This window comes from Balaenoptera ricei, chromosome 10 (genome assembly GCF_028023285.1).
Source record: "Balaenoptera ricei isolate mBalRic1 chromosome 10, mBalRic1.hap2, whole genome shotgun sequence".
Lineage (NCBI taxonomy): Eukaryota > Metazoa > Chordata > Mammalia > Artiodactyla > Balaenopteridae > Balaenoptera > Balaenoptera ricei.
The window spans coordinates 43,935,205-43,948,860 of NC_082648.1; positions in this window are offsets into that span (position 1 = coordinate 43,935,205).

Here is a 13,656-nt window from a genome sequence, read left to right on the forward strand (position 1 = left end):
TTCCCTGCTCCTCCCCTCCCCTCGTGCCCCTCCCTTCCCCCCAACTCCCGCCCCTTCCCCGGCCCTCTCCACCCCGGCTGCTTCCCCGCCCTCCCCTCCTCGCCCCCGCCCCGCCCCCACCTCCCCTGGGCTCGCCCGGCCCCTCCTCTCTACCCGCCCGGCCCGGCCCCGCCCCTCTCCTCCCCGAGCTCTAAAATAAATTAGCCACAGAGGGGGAAAAAGAGCAAATGACCCTTGGTGTGGCGTGTCATTGCGCCACTCTCAGGCCCGCTCCCGCCTCTCCCGGGCCGTTGGAGCGGGAAGTTGGGGTGGGGGTGGAGGCCGAGCAGGGTGAGGAGCAGTCCCCGAGGCGGGGGGCCGGGACGGAGCAATAGGGCGGCCGAGCGTGTCCGCCGGGTGTGAGCGGCTTCCTGGGTCGAAGGGCAAAGGGGAAGACAGCCGGCCCGGCCCGCCCCGTCCGCTAGCCGCCTTCGACCCCCACTCCCTGGACTGCCTCGGCCTCTCAGCCTAAGCCTAGTAGACTCACTCTTTCATTCTCCTCCCCACCCCCGCCCCTCCGCCCCCAGGTGAACAGTTGGCTGCGCCTGCCCGGGATGCAGAGGGTGGGACACACACAGCCCAGCAAGTCCACCGCTCTGCACTAATGCCACTCCGAGTGGGGTGGGTTCGGGGGAGGACCGAGAGCCCTGGAGGTGGGCAGTGGAGAATGCGATGTGACGTCTAAACCGTGGGCTTCCCTGGAGGGCTTCCCCAAGAAGGCAGCATTCACACTGGGCCAACAGGATGAATCCCAGACCTGTGATCGGCTTGGAGGTGTCCAAAGGCGTTCGTTGATTGGTGCATTCATTCAACAGCTATATATTGAGCGTCTACTCTGTGCCTGGGCATTGGGCTAGGCGCTGGGGACACCCGAGAAAGTCCCAAAGACACATCCCTCTCCCGGTGGAGCTCCCAGTACAAGGGCAGACAGAATTCTATCAGACACACTGACGCAAGTCTTCAGCGGTGATCCAGGCAGGAAAGGAAATCTGCAGGGCGAGCAGCCCGCAGCAGAACCCACTTTGCCCCAGGAGGAGAGGGCTCTGAGCTTAGGTTGGAAGTTACAGATACATTTCCCAGAGGAGATGTTGAGCACCCAGAGGGTCCCAAGGCCTTCTGTGTTCCCATGCAAGGGCAGTGTCTGAGGGTCCTCTCTTCTGAGGTGTGGTTTTTGATTTTTTTCTTTTGGGTGCTGCTCAGACTCTCTGAGTACTAGTTGGACAAGGTTGCCCTTGTGCTCTCACCCCCAACTGCCCGGTAGTGCTCTGTCCTCAGTGTTTTGCAGAATTCTAAACTCTCCCCTTCCCTTCTCCTAGTGATGGTTCCTCTGGAGTCTCTGGGGTCTCACTGGTCCCCTCTGGAAGCTCTGCATTCTGATCTCCCAGGGCACCCCTATAGGTGCCACTCAGGGAAAGGGGGAGGCTCCCATATTTTTCCCAACCCACATATGGAAGCAAGACTAGCACCCAGGCAGGTCCTGGAATTCACCAAGGTCAGGATCTTCTCCAACCCCAGAACCCTCTCTTCCTCTCTATGCCACACCCCTAGGACCACACCCTGGCACAGGGTCAGAATGGTAGGGCAACCCGTGGCTTCAAAATCAGAAAGGCAGGATAAAGGGAGCCACAGCTGCCACCCTAGGAGAGCTGAACCCCTAGCTGAAGGGACAATCCCGGGACAACAGAGGGGGAAGGAATTTTTTGAGTATTTCTTTACTGATGGGGGATCTGAGGACCAGAGAGAAGAGACGCGCTTGGGGTCACACAGCAAAGCTGGATCTAGAATCCACTGTACTCTTTCTACCCTATCTGTCAGGCTCCTCAAGGGTCAGGGGTAGGAGCTAAGGGAGAGGCCAATGTCCGCATGAACTGAGTGACCCCAACCAGCAGGACTAGTGCCTGGAGGCCAAGCCCAGCATTGCCAGGGCATTGTGGCTAGGTGTCACTGGGGGCCATGCTCCCCCAGGCTCCAGGGTGGGGTGGATGACAGGGGTGAGGGTGGAGAAAGGAGTTGATAAGGTGCTCCCCTGGAGCAGGGATCAGGTTCTCCTTCACCCCCCAGGTCCCTCCAGTATGAAAGACAAGGTTAGACCTCAGGAAGGCCTTTCCAGTAAGACAGTAAGGCAGGTCAGCATGCTGAGAGGCCTTTGCTGGACTTCACGTGGGAAGGTGCTGCATCTCGGAGGTGCTGAATTGTTTCTGATGGGCAAAGAGGCATAGGTTGACTTAAAGTGTTTAGTTAGCAGTTGGGGGTGAGGTTGGTCTCTTCACCCCTCTGCCCACCAGGCTCAGGCAATGAAGTGTGGCTCCCCATCCCAGGCTCATTAAAGTCCTGTTAATACATCATCCAGCCTCCTGGGCTGACAAATACTCAATCCTGGCAAATGGCCCTTCATCGTGTCTGCCCTCCTGGGCGGGGCCTTGGGGGGTCTGTTCTCTGAGGACTCCCTGCTGACCCCTCTCCTGGCTGTCCCCAGTCAACAGATCTGTGCCCTAAGAGCCCCCTGCTGAGGACAGGGTTCTGGCAGGTCTTATGATCATCCCGGCCTAGGTCAAGTGCCTGGCAATGGATTGGATAATAATAGTGGTAGTGATGGCGGTAATGCTCTGCTCAGCTTCTGCTGAGGGCCCTCCATTCTTTCCCAGCCCTTTTGCTTGTATCACATCCAAGGTGGAGGCAGGTGCTGTGCTTGGGTGTGCTGCTGAGTGCCCGAGCATGGGGGGTGAGGAGGGGGGCATGGGTATGTGTGCAGGGGTGTGTGTGTGACCTTCCTGGTCCAGAGATTTGCAACAAGGCCTTTCCGAAAACATCAAGGAAAATAACCCAGCTGGCCCAGGGAGAATCAGCGTTATGGGTTTTGAAGGGAGAGAGGAGAGTTAGGGAAGATGTGGAAGCCAGAGAGGGAGGGAGGGAGGAGCAGGTGGGGTGAGGAGGAAGGAAAGAAAAGGGCCTTGGGGAAGGATGGGGGTGGGGGGAGGAAGGGAGAAAGAAATGGAAGGGAGGAAGAGGAAAGGGTGGGGAGACCTCTCTTTGTAGTCCTCTGGATCAGCCACTCAGGAGTCATTAAGAAGCAGGAAAGGAAGGAAATTGTGTCCAGGCTGGGCGACTGGGGTGCGTGCCCAGAGCACACCACACCCAGCTGGCTGCCACACCTCCCACTCACCCTGGGCTCAGGCTGTTCCCCCCACAAGTGGAAGCCCTAATCCTTCTCTTTCTGGCTGTTTGGACTTCAAGGCCCAGTTCCCAGTGCCTCCCCAACCCTGCTCATGCCCTCACTCTCTGTTTGTGTGCTTATACCAGCTTTGCCTTCCCAGTGAGCTACAGGCTGTGTCTGGGTCCAATCCCCACCCCACAGCCGGCCAGGGGCAAGTAAGAGCCTCCGTGAGAATGAGAAAAAGCATCCCTCCCTCTGGGCAGACACAGCTCTGTGCCAGACCACCTAAGACTTGGGAGGAGGTGCCGGGGCTGGCTATCAGTCCCCTCCTTTCCCCCAGGGGCCCAACACTTGGGGACCCTGGGACCCACTTCCAAAATCCTCATACCTTCTCTGGCTCTGCCATTTGGTCTGTGAGCAGAAGCACACCCATCCCACCCCCATCCTGCATCACAGCCTTTGGGCCAGCACCCCAAACTGAACTGTCATCCCACCACGCGCCTTTATAATACAGCACCACAGAACCTCTCACTAAGCACCCACACCATTTTAATACCGCAGAGTCTCTCTCCCTGGAGTATCATTTATCCTTCAGAACCCCAACTCAGATATGTCCTCTTCTGTAATGCTTCCCTAGCTATCCCCTACCCCCAGCAGAGCTGGTAGATCCTACCCCAGAGCTCTCCTAATCCTTTTTTCTAGGTTCCAGGGGTTGAGCCCAATACCCTGCTTCCTAGAAGAGCCCTTCCCATCCTACACCCTATCCAAAGGCGGAAGACTCCACTCGAGCCTGCCTGGCTTACTCGCTCACATGCCAGCTCCTCTGGAACCCCATTGAGCTTCTCCCCTCCCTAAAGCTTACAACCCAAGGAAGAACGAGGAACTGAAAATCCAAGTGGCTCAGAGATTTCCCCACCCCCACTGCCCTCACTGGGGCTGGGCCTGACAGGAGATTCCCAGCACATCTGGTTGTACTTAAATCATCCAGCGCCCAACTGCCCAGGCATGTTTCCTGCTTTTCTCCCCTCTGGCCTGGCCTCCTCCCCTTCTTAAACCAGCCTCCCAGGTCTCTCCTCCAGGAAGCCTTCCCTGATTGGCCCAGGCTCTGTTCCCACAGCCCACTCTTGAACCTCCACCTCTCTGGGTCTGGGGTCTGGAAGGGTGTGCACTCAATATGTGGAGCCCCATCCTTTCCAAGCATTGGTCCTGGATAGAAACCCTTCCCCCAGGCAGGGAGGAGAGCTGATGAAGAGCTTCTCCTCTGTGCCCTTGGCCTCCAGGGTGGTTGCCTCCAGTTACTGGTGTGTAGTGGGTATTGGGAGCCTTTTTAAAGCTTTGGTTCAGATCCAGACAGAGAGCTGTTCCCACAACTCTCGCTGTCAGCCATTTTCCAAAAGACTTTGCAAGTATTAAAGAACAAAAGGGAAATAAATACAGAAAATGCAGCAAATAGAAAAGGACACAGGCTACAAAGAACAGGTCTGGGAACTACCAAGACCTGCTTCACCAGGGCTCCAGGTTTGAATATTTGTTCATTCATTCATTAATTCAATAGCATGTACTGATGCCTACGTACACTAGGTTCTGAGAATAGAGACTTGAGTAAGACCCCAGTGCTCCGTAGAGAAGCTCACAGTCAGAGGAGGAGAGGGACAGGTGGATAATGTAAGATGCTGCAATGGACATGAGTGGGGAGGCAGTGGGGTGCAGTGGTTGAAGATGGGAGACCCTGGGTTCAAGCCAGCTACTTGCCTGCTGTCGCTCCGGGCGGGCAGCGGAGGAGCACTTAGCTGCTGGAGCTTGGCTCCTCACTTGGAAAAGGTGAGTGATGTGTCCTGAGAGGGTTGTGGTGGAATTCAATAAGATTGTGTGTGTGGAAGCACTTTGTGAAACGCTAAGTGAGTTGTTGCTATTATTACCGGGCTCAGGCACGTTGCCTGTCTGATGGTCACCGCTCATTTTTCTGTTGCCTGAACAGCTGTCCCTGCCTACCGTCTGAGAGTTGGAGAAACTTCTCCTGTGGGGGACACCCAGCCCAAGCAGCGGGCAGTTAGGATCCACACACACGTAATACTTTTGTTACACAAGTAAAACACCTTTTTAAAGTAACTTTAAAAATTAGAAAATATAGAGAAGCACAAAACAAAAAAATTTTTTTAAATCGATCACCCTTAATCCCACTACCCAGAGATAACCACTGGTAAGACTTTGGAGTAAGACAGGTTATTTTTCTAGATGTCGATATAGTAAGAGATTGCCACACTATCTTGTAATCTGCTTTTCTCAGTAGGCAAGTATTTTGAGTATCTTTTCTTGTCTATAAATATACTTAACCCACAGAATTTTTTTTTATTAAAGTCTGGTTGATTTACGATATTGCTTGTACAGCAAAGTGATTCAGTTATGCATATATATATATATATATATATATATATATATATTCCTTTTTTTCTGATTCTTTTCCATTATAGTTTTTTAAATAATTAATTAATTATTTATTTTTGGCTGTGTTGAGTCTTCGTTGCTGCGTGCAGGCTTTCTCTAGCTGCAGGGAGCGCGGGCTACTCTTCGTTGCGGTGCGTGGGCTTCTCATTGCAGTGGCTTCTCCTTTTGCGGAGCATGGGCTCTGGGTGAGCGGGCTTCAGTAGTTGTGGCGTGTGGGCTCTAGAGCACAGGCTCAGTAGTTGTGGCGCTTGGGCTTAGTTGCTCCATGGCATGTGGGATCTTCCTGGACCAGGGATTGAACCCATGTCCCCTGCGTTGGCAGGCGGATTCTTAACCACTGTGCCACCAGGGAAGCTCTATAGTTTATTACAAGATATTGAATATAGTTCCCTGTGTTATACAGTAAATCTTTGTTGTTTATCTACACCACACAACTTTTAATGACAGTTTAATATTCCATCATATGGACATGCAAGAATAACAAATTTCCTTTGCTGTAGATTTTTCTTTCCAGAAATAAAAGCTTGATGAACTGACTTGTAATACCCACCTTTGTGCATATGTCTGGTTAAGATAAAAATCCTAGTAATGAGAGGCTGGGAATGCATATTTTAAGCTTTGAGGAGCCACTACCCCAGGCCTCTGGGCGGTGCCCTCACATTTCCTCCAGGCAGCCCTCCCAGACTGGCGTCTCAGGGCCCAGTGCATCTCCCAAGGCCCACGCCTTTCCCAATAGCTTCCTCCTTAAGCGACCTGGCCTGGAAGCCCTGAAAAATGCTCGGAAGTCCCGGCTGGTGAAGGCCAGGAGGGGCCCTGGGTGGAGAGCACAAAGCACAAAGCTTGTCTGGGGCACGGAGAGAGGCTCCGCCCCCTCGGGGCTGCTGGCCGAACCTTCCTCCCGGGACAATGGCTGCCTCAGGGAATCCCGAGAATGAAGGAGGCCGGGTGGCTTCCCGAGGCCACCCCCAGCCACCCCCGCACCAAGTTGAACCCGTTCCCGAAATGGAAAGAAAGGGCGCTTTGCACAGGGGACGGGGTGGGGAGGGGCAGTGCTTCTTCGTGCCTACACCCCCCTCCCCCGCCCCCTTCTTTCACCAACTGTAAGCCGGGACGCCTCAGTCCGAGTCCCGCCCAGCCACCCCTTCCCTGTGGATCTTGGGCAAGTCCTGCTCTCTCTGTAAAATCCCTGCTTCCTCAACTGTAAAATCAGGGGCTTGGATTCAGCGACTGCTAAATTCCCCACGCATCTAAAATGCCATAAGGTAGTGGCTAAGACAGGCACAGGCTCTGGAGCCAGACTGCCCGAGTTCAACTCTTGGTTTGCCCTTTACCCTGTAAATTTAACATTCCCGCCTCAGCTTCCCCATCTGTAAAGTGGATTGCTGATAGACGCCCAGCCCTCACGGGGCTTTCCTGAGGAAGGGTGAGAAGATGCTCATGAAACAAATGGCTGAGTCATCAAAATCTATGAATAGTGATTCACACTTACCTCTACAGCTAACTGGATCCCTAGCCCCAGTCCCCTCTCTTGCCTAGTTGAGATTTTGGCCCCTGGACATTTTCCCAACAACTGGCCACACCTCTGGGAGATGAGGGGCAATGGATGTCCCAGGGAAGCCTCTGTCTGGCATGTTTCCACTTGCCCTTGTATGAGCCATAAAGCCATAAAGCTGTAAAACTGTAAAGCCTTTTGGGGGCAAGTAAAATTTAAAATACAGAAAAACTCCTGTGTCAGGTCACATGTCTCCACTTTTGTTTGGGAACTGCAAGCATTTCCAATGCAGCCAGCAATTGCTACACACCATGGGTGACAGGATTCCAGGCCCTCAGTAACGCATCGGAGGCTTAGGACTAACACACTTGAACAGTGAGCAATATGGGTTTCCCATAAATATTTTTGAGCTGTTTGCCACAGACCCCTACCCAACCTCCTCCTACTCTCCCTCACACACTTGTTCTCTGCTTCTCCTTACACACCTCCTCCTCAACCCTATCCAATACTCCCGAATTAAAATCCTCTGCTGTCATAAAAAGAAATGAAATTGAGTTATCTGTAGTGAGGTGGATGGACCTAGAGTCTGTCATACAGAGTGAAGTAAGTCAGAAAGAGAAAAACAAATACCGTATGCTAACACATATATGGAATCTAAAAAAAAAAAAAAAAATTGGTTATGAAGAACCTAGGGACAGGACAGGAATAAAGACGCAGACGTAGAGAATGGACTTGAGGACACGGGGAGGGGGAGGGGTAAACTGGGACGAAGTGAGAGAGTGGCATGGACATATATACACTACCAAATGTAAAATAGATAGCTAGTGGGAAGCAGCTGCATAGCACAGGGAGATCAGCTCAGTGCTTTGTGACCACCTAGAGGGATGGGATAGGGAGGGTGGGAGGGAGACGCAAGAGGGAGGGGATATGGGGATATATGTTTACATATAGCTGATTCACTTTGTTATAAAGCAGAAACTAACACACCATTGTAAAACAATTGTACTCCAATAAAGATTTTAAAAAAAACACAAACAAAAATCCTCTGCTGCAAGTACCAGAAAACTCGCCTCACAATGGCTTATACAATAAGGAAAACGTATGATCATGTTTCATCCAATTTAGATGCCACCGATTATTTTTAAAATAAATTTATTTATTTATTTATTTATTTACTTTTGGCTGTGTTGGGTCTTTGCTGCTGTGCGTGGGCTTTCTCTAGTTGTGGCGAGCGGGGGCTACTCTTCCTTGCTGTGTGCGGGCTTCTCATTGCTGTGGCTTCTCTTGTTGTGGAGGATGGGCTCTAGGCGCGCAGGCTTCAGTAGCTGTGGCACGTGGGCTCAGTAGTTGTGGCTCGCAGGCTCTAGAGCTCAGGCTCAGTAGTTGTGGCGCACGGGCTTAGTTGCTCCGCGGCACGTGGGATCTTCCTGGGCCGGGGCTCAAACCCGTGTCCCTTGCATTGGCAGGCAGGTTCTTAACCACTGCGCCACCAGGGAAGCCCTAGATGCCACTGATATTAAGAAGCACTGTTGGGCTTCCCTGGTGGCGCAGTGGTTAAGAACCTGTCTGCCAATGCAAGGGACACGGGTTTGAGCCCCGGCCCAGGAAGATCCCACATGCTGCGGAGCAACGATGCCCGTGCATCACAACTACCGAGCCTGCGCTCTAGAGCCCGCGAGCCACAACTACTGAAGCCTGCGCGCCTAGAGCCCGTGCTCCGCAACAAGAGAAGCCACCGCAATGAGAAGCCCGCGCACCACAATGAAGCGTAGCCCCTGCTCGCCGCAACTAGAGAAAGCCTGTGCGCAGCAACAAGGACCCAACGCAGCCAAAAAAATAAAATAAAATAAATAAAGAAAATGAAGTTAAAAAAAAAAAAAAAAAAAAACACGAAGCACTGTTACTTTACGTACCATTAGAAAGAAAAAGCACTGCCAATTAAACTGACATAATGATTTCTTATCACTTGGAATTTTTATGTTACGTTTATTAAAAAGAGTTCTGGGGCTTCCCTGGTGGCGCAGTGGTTGAGAATCTGCCTGCCAATGCAGGAGACACGGGTTCGAGCCCTGGTCTGGGAAGATCCCACATGCCGCGGAGCAACTGAGCCCGTGAGCCACAACTACTGAGCCTGCGCGTCTGGAGCCTGTGCCCCGCAACAAGAGAGGCCGCGACAGTGAGAGGCCTGCGCACCGCGATGAAGAGTGGCCCCCGCTCGCCGCAACTAGAGAAAGCCCTCGCACAAAAACGAAGACCCAACACAGCCAAAAATAAATAAATAAATAAATTAAAAAAAAAAAAAAGAGTTCTTTTGGACTTAGATGGAAATATATTTTTAAAAATATTTATTTATTTTATTATTCATTTACTTATTTATTTTGGCTGCACCGGGTCTTAGTTGCAGCATGCGGGATCTTTAGTTGTGGCATGCAAACTCCTTAGTTGCGGCATGCATGCGGGATCTAGTTCCCCAACCAGGGATCAAACCTGGACCCCCTGCATTGGGAGTGTGGAGTTTTACCCACCGGACCACCAGGGAAGTCTGAAATATACATTTAAAAAAATAATAAATTAATTTATTTATTTTTGGCTGCACTGGGTCTTTGATGCTACACGTGGTCTTTCTCTAGTTGCAGCAAGTGGGGGCTACTCTTCGTTGCCTTGCGCAGGCTTCTCATTGCAGTGGCTTCTCTTATTGCGGAGCATGGGCTGTAGGCATGCAGTCTTCAGTAGTTGTGACGCGTGGGCATAGTTGCTCCGCAGCACATGGGATCTTCCCGGACCAGGGCTCGAACCCATGTCCCCTGCATTGGCAGGTGGACTCTTAACCACTGTGCCACCAGGGAAGTCCCTGAAATATACTTTTTAACATAAATTACTCTTGCACCTATATAACAAGGAAAACATGGGTAAAATAAATTGCTTAAGAATTTCTTTAAATTTATCATATTCAGAGTCTGATTCTTGGAATCACTTTTCAGCTTTGAGATGTCAGTGTTTTTCTATATGGACTCATCATCGGGGCCGATTTAAGGGTTGGTGAGAAAGCATTTCTTAAAAGACTGCTCTACTGAATGAATTATCTGTTGCTCTGTAAAAAATTACCCCAAATCTTAGAAGCTTAAAGCAACAAACATTTATTATGTTATAGTTTCTATGGATCTGGAATCTGGGAGCGGTTTAGCTGGTGTTTCTGGGTCAGGGTCTCCCATGAGCTAGCACTCAAGCTGTGGGCAGCAGATTCCACTTCCCAGCTCAGGCACGTGGGTGTTGGCAGACCTCAGTTCTTAGGTGACTGTTGGCTGATACCTCAGTTCTTCACCACGTGGGCCTCTCCATAGGCCCGCCTGACTGTCTTCATGACATGGCAGCTGGCTTCTCAATAAACAATCCAAGAGAGAGCACAATCATTCAAGACAGAAGCCACAGTCTTTTTATAACCTAATATTGGAAGTCACATAATATCATGATTTCTTCCCTATGCTACTGGTCACAAAGACCAGCCCAGAACGATGTGGGAAGGGGCTACATAGGGTGTGACTAGCAGAAGGTGAGGACCATTGGGGACCATTTTGCAGGTTGCCAACCACATCCACTATTACCCTTGGGGTTTCCCTCTAAGCCACTGACATCCATTCTGGAAGTTTCGATGCTGGCAGATGATCTTGTCAGATAGTCGATAAAAATTTCTAGATATCAGTCAGGACTCAAAGAGTCCTTACATGGTTTGTGGAGTGAAACATCATGGGGTTGCAGTTGTCCTGTCATGACACCAGGAAAGCCACCAAAATGTGTACATGTGCAGCAAGGACAGCTAAGCACATCTGCTGTCTGGCTGACAGCAGGTTAAGGTGCTGTTGATGGTAAGATGTTTACTGATTTCAGAAATATTATCATGTGACCAAATGTGCATTTCAGAATTCATCAAATGCAATATTTTACATAAGAATGAGAAATGGTGGCTCCAGAGTTAACTCAGAGACTCAACACCTTCTTCAGGGACCCAGGTTCCTTCCATCTTCACATCTAACACCCTCAGCATATCTGCTGTGTCCCTGGATGTTTCCCCTCAAATCACAAAATGCCTGACTGCAATTTTAATCATCCCATGTGGGCCCAACTGTTCCCCTCAAGTGCCTCCTTTTGAGAACAAAGAAACCTTTCCCAGAGACATCCAGAAGATTTTCCCTCTTGCGTCATTGACGGGAAATTGTTACTGCCTGTGTTTGTCAGTTGCATATGTTGGCAAAACTCAGAGTGATTTAAACAAGATTGAAGTTTATTCTTTCTCACATAAAAGAAATCTGAAAATAGGTGGTGCTGGCGTGCCGGCTCCATAGTTTCGGTATTATTGGAGACCCACCACCTAGCTTACGTGATTTCATTCTCAAATTCACCTCATGTTCCAAAATAGCTGCTGGAATTCCAGCCATCAGATCCACGTTGTAGACCAGAAGTAGCAAAACAAAGGGCCAATGTTTGTTCCTCAGCAGAGTCAGCAACCTTCTCAGATGTTCCACGAGCATTTCTATTTACATCTTATTGGTCAGAACTTGGTCACATGGCCATATCTAGCTGCAAAAATATCTAGAAACATTTTTCAGCAGAGTATTGTGTCACCCTAAATAAAATGTGACTCTTTATTATTAAGGAAGAAGACAGGAGAATGGATGTTAGGTGCTGCAATCTGTGTCGTCCACAGTCCTCATGCTTAAACCAAGCCCTGGTCAGGGGGCAGGATTACTAGGATTGATGTAGATGCATCAAGATTTACTCCTGGGTGGACACGGGTTACATTCCTTGAGAGGTGGATCCCTGAACAAAACCCGAATTGTTTTGTTTTGTTTTCATTCATGGACATTTATTCCAGAAAAAGAAGACTTAATGGTCACACAAAATTTTTTTTATTTTTTACATGAATATTTATGGCAGCTTTTTATTTGTAATAACCCAAAACTGGAAAAGACCCAGATGTTCCTCAAAGGTTAATGGTTAAACAGGCTGTAGTACATCCATTCCATGGAACAATACTCAGCAATAAAAGCAAACAATTGATACATGCAACTTGGATGCATTTTAAAAAAAAATTTTATTGGAGTCTAGTTGATTTATAATGTTGTGTTAGTTTCAGGTGTACAGCAAAATAAATCAGTTATACATCTACATATATCCACTCTTTCTTAGATTCTTTTCCCATATAGGCCATTACAGAATACTGAGTAGAGTCCCTGTGCTATACAGTAGGTCCTTATTCGTTATCTATTTTTTATATAGTAGTGTGTATATGTCAATTTCAGTCTCCTAATTTATCCCTCCCCCCACTTCCCCCCTGGTAACCATAAGTTTGTTTTCTACATCTGTAACTCTATTTCTGTTTTGTAGATAAGTTCATTTGTACCCCTTTTTGAGATTCCATGTATAAGCGATATCATATAATATTTGTCTTTGTCTGACTTAACTTCACTCAGTATGACAATCTTTAGGTCCACCCATGTTGCTGCAAATGGAAAACCTGAACTGTTAACACTGAAGAAGCAGATAAAGCAGTCACTACTGGTTATTGACCAACAATCATTGCCCCTCCCCACCTTTCTTGCTAACAGAACCTTGATTTTGTTCAGGGACCAGACTGCCAGTTCTTCAGGAGAGGCTGAGCCCCTTCCCAGTCCCAGGGGTGAATCTGGATTAGTCTGTGGGGATTCCATTCTCTCTACTAGTGTTTGGTTTAAGATTGGACGTGTAATATGATTTTGGCCCATGACACGAGGGGATGTTCTTTGGGAGACTTCTGGAAAGACTTCTCAGAGGCCAAAGGAGAAACACCTTTTCTTAGCTTCTGAATGTTGTTGTCTGCATGTGATATCTGGAACTGCGGAGCCATCTTGTGACTTTAAGAGAAGTTAGGGTACAAGGACAAAAACCAACACGATACAGATGGCAGAAAAAAGAGAATGCAATACGGTGGAATATTCATAAAATGGAATCCTACTCAGTAATAAAAATGAACTACTGATACATGCAACTATTTGGATGAATCTCAAAAACACTGAAGCAAAAGGATCAGGCACAAAAGAGTATATATAATATGATTCCATTCATAGAAAGGTCTAGAACATGCAAGACTGACCTATGGGGATAGAAATCAGATCAGTGGTTACCAGTGGGGGTGAGGGAGGGACTGACCACATGTGGTCACAAGAGGACTTTCTGGCATGATGTCAATGTTCCACATCTTGATTGGAATGGTGGCTACTAGGTATACATTTGTCAAAACTCATCAAACTGTACTTTTAAAATCTGTGCATTCTACTGCATGTAAATTATATTTCAGTAAAGTTGACAAAAGAAATAAAGAAAAAAGAAACAAACAAGGAAGGAAGGAAGGAACACTGGGTCCTTCCTTGGTCCTTGACAACACTGTTGAGTCACTGAATTAACCAACAGTCCCACCTATTATGTCTTGTTTTGCAACCATAATAAATAAACATCCTTGCTGTTTAGGGCATTTTTAAGTTGGGTCTTCTGT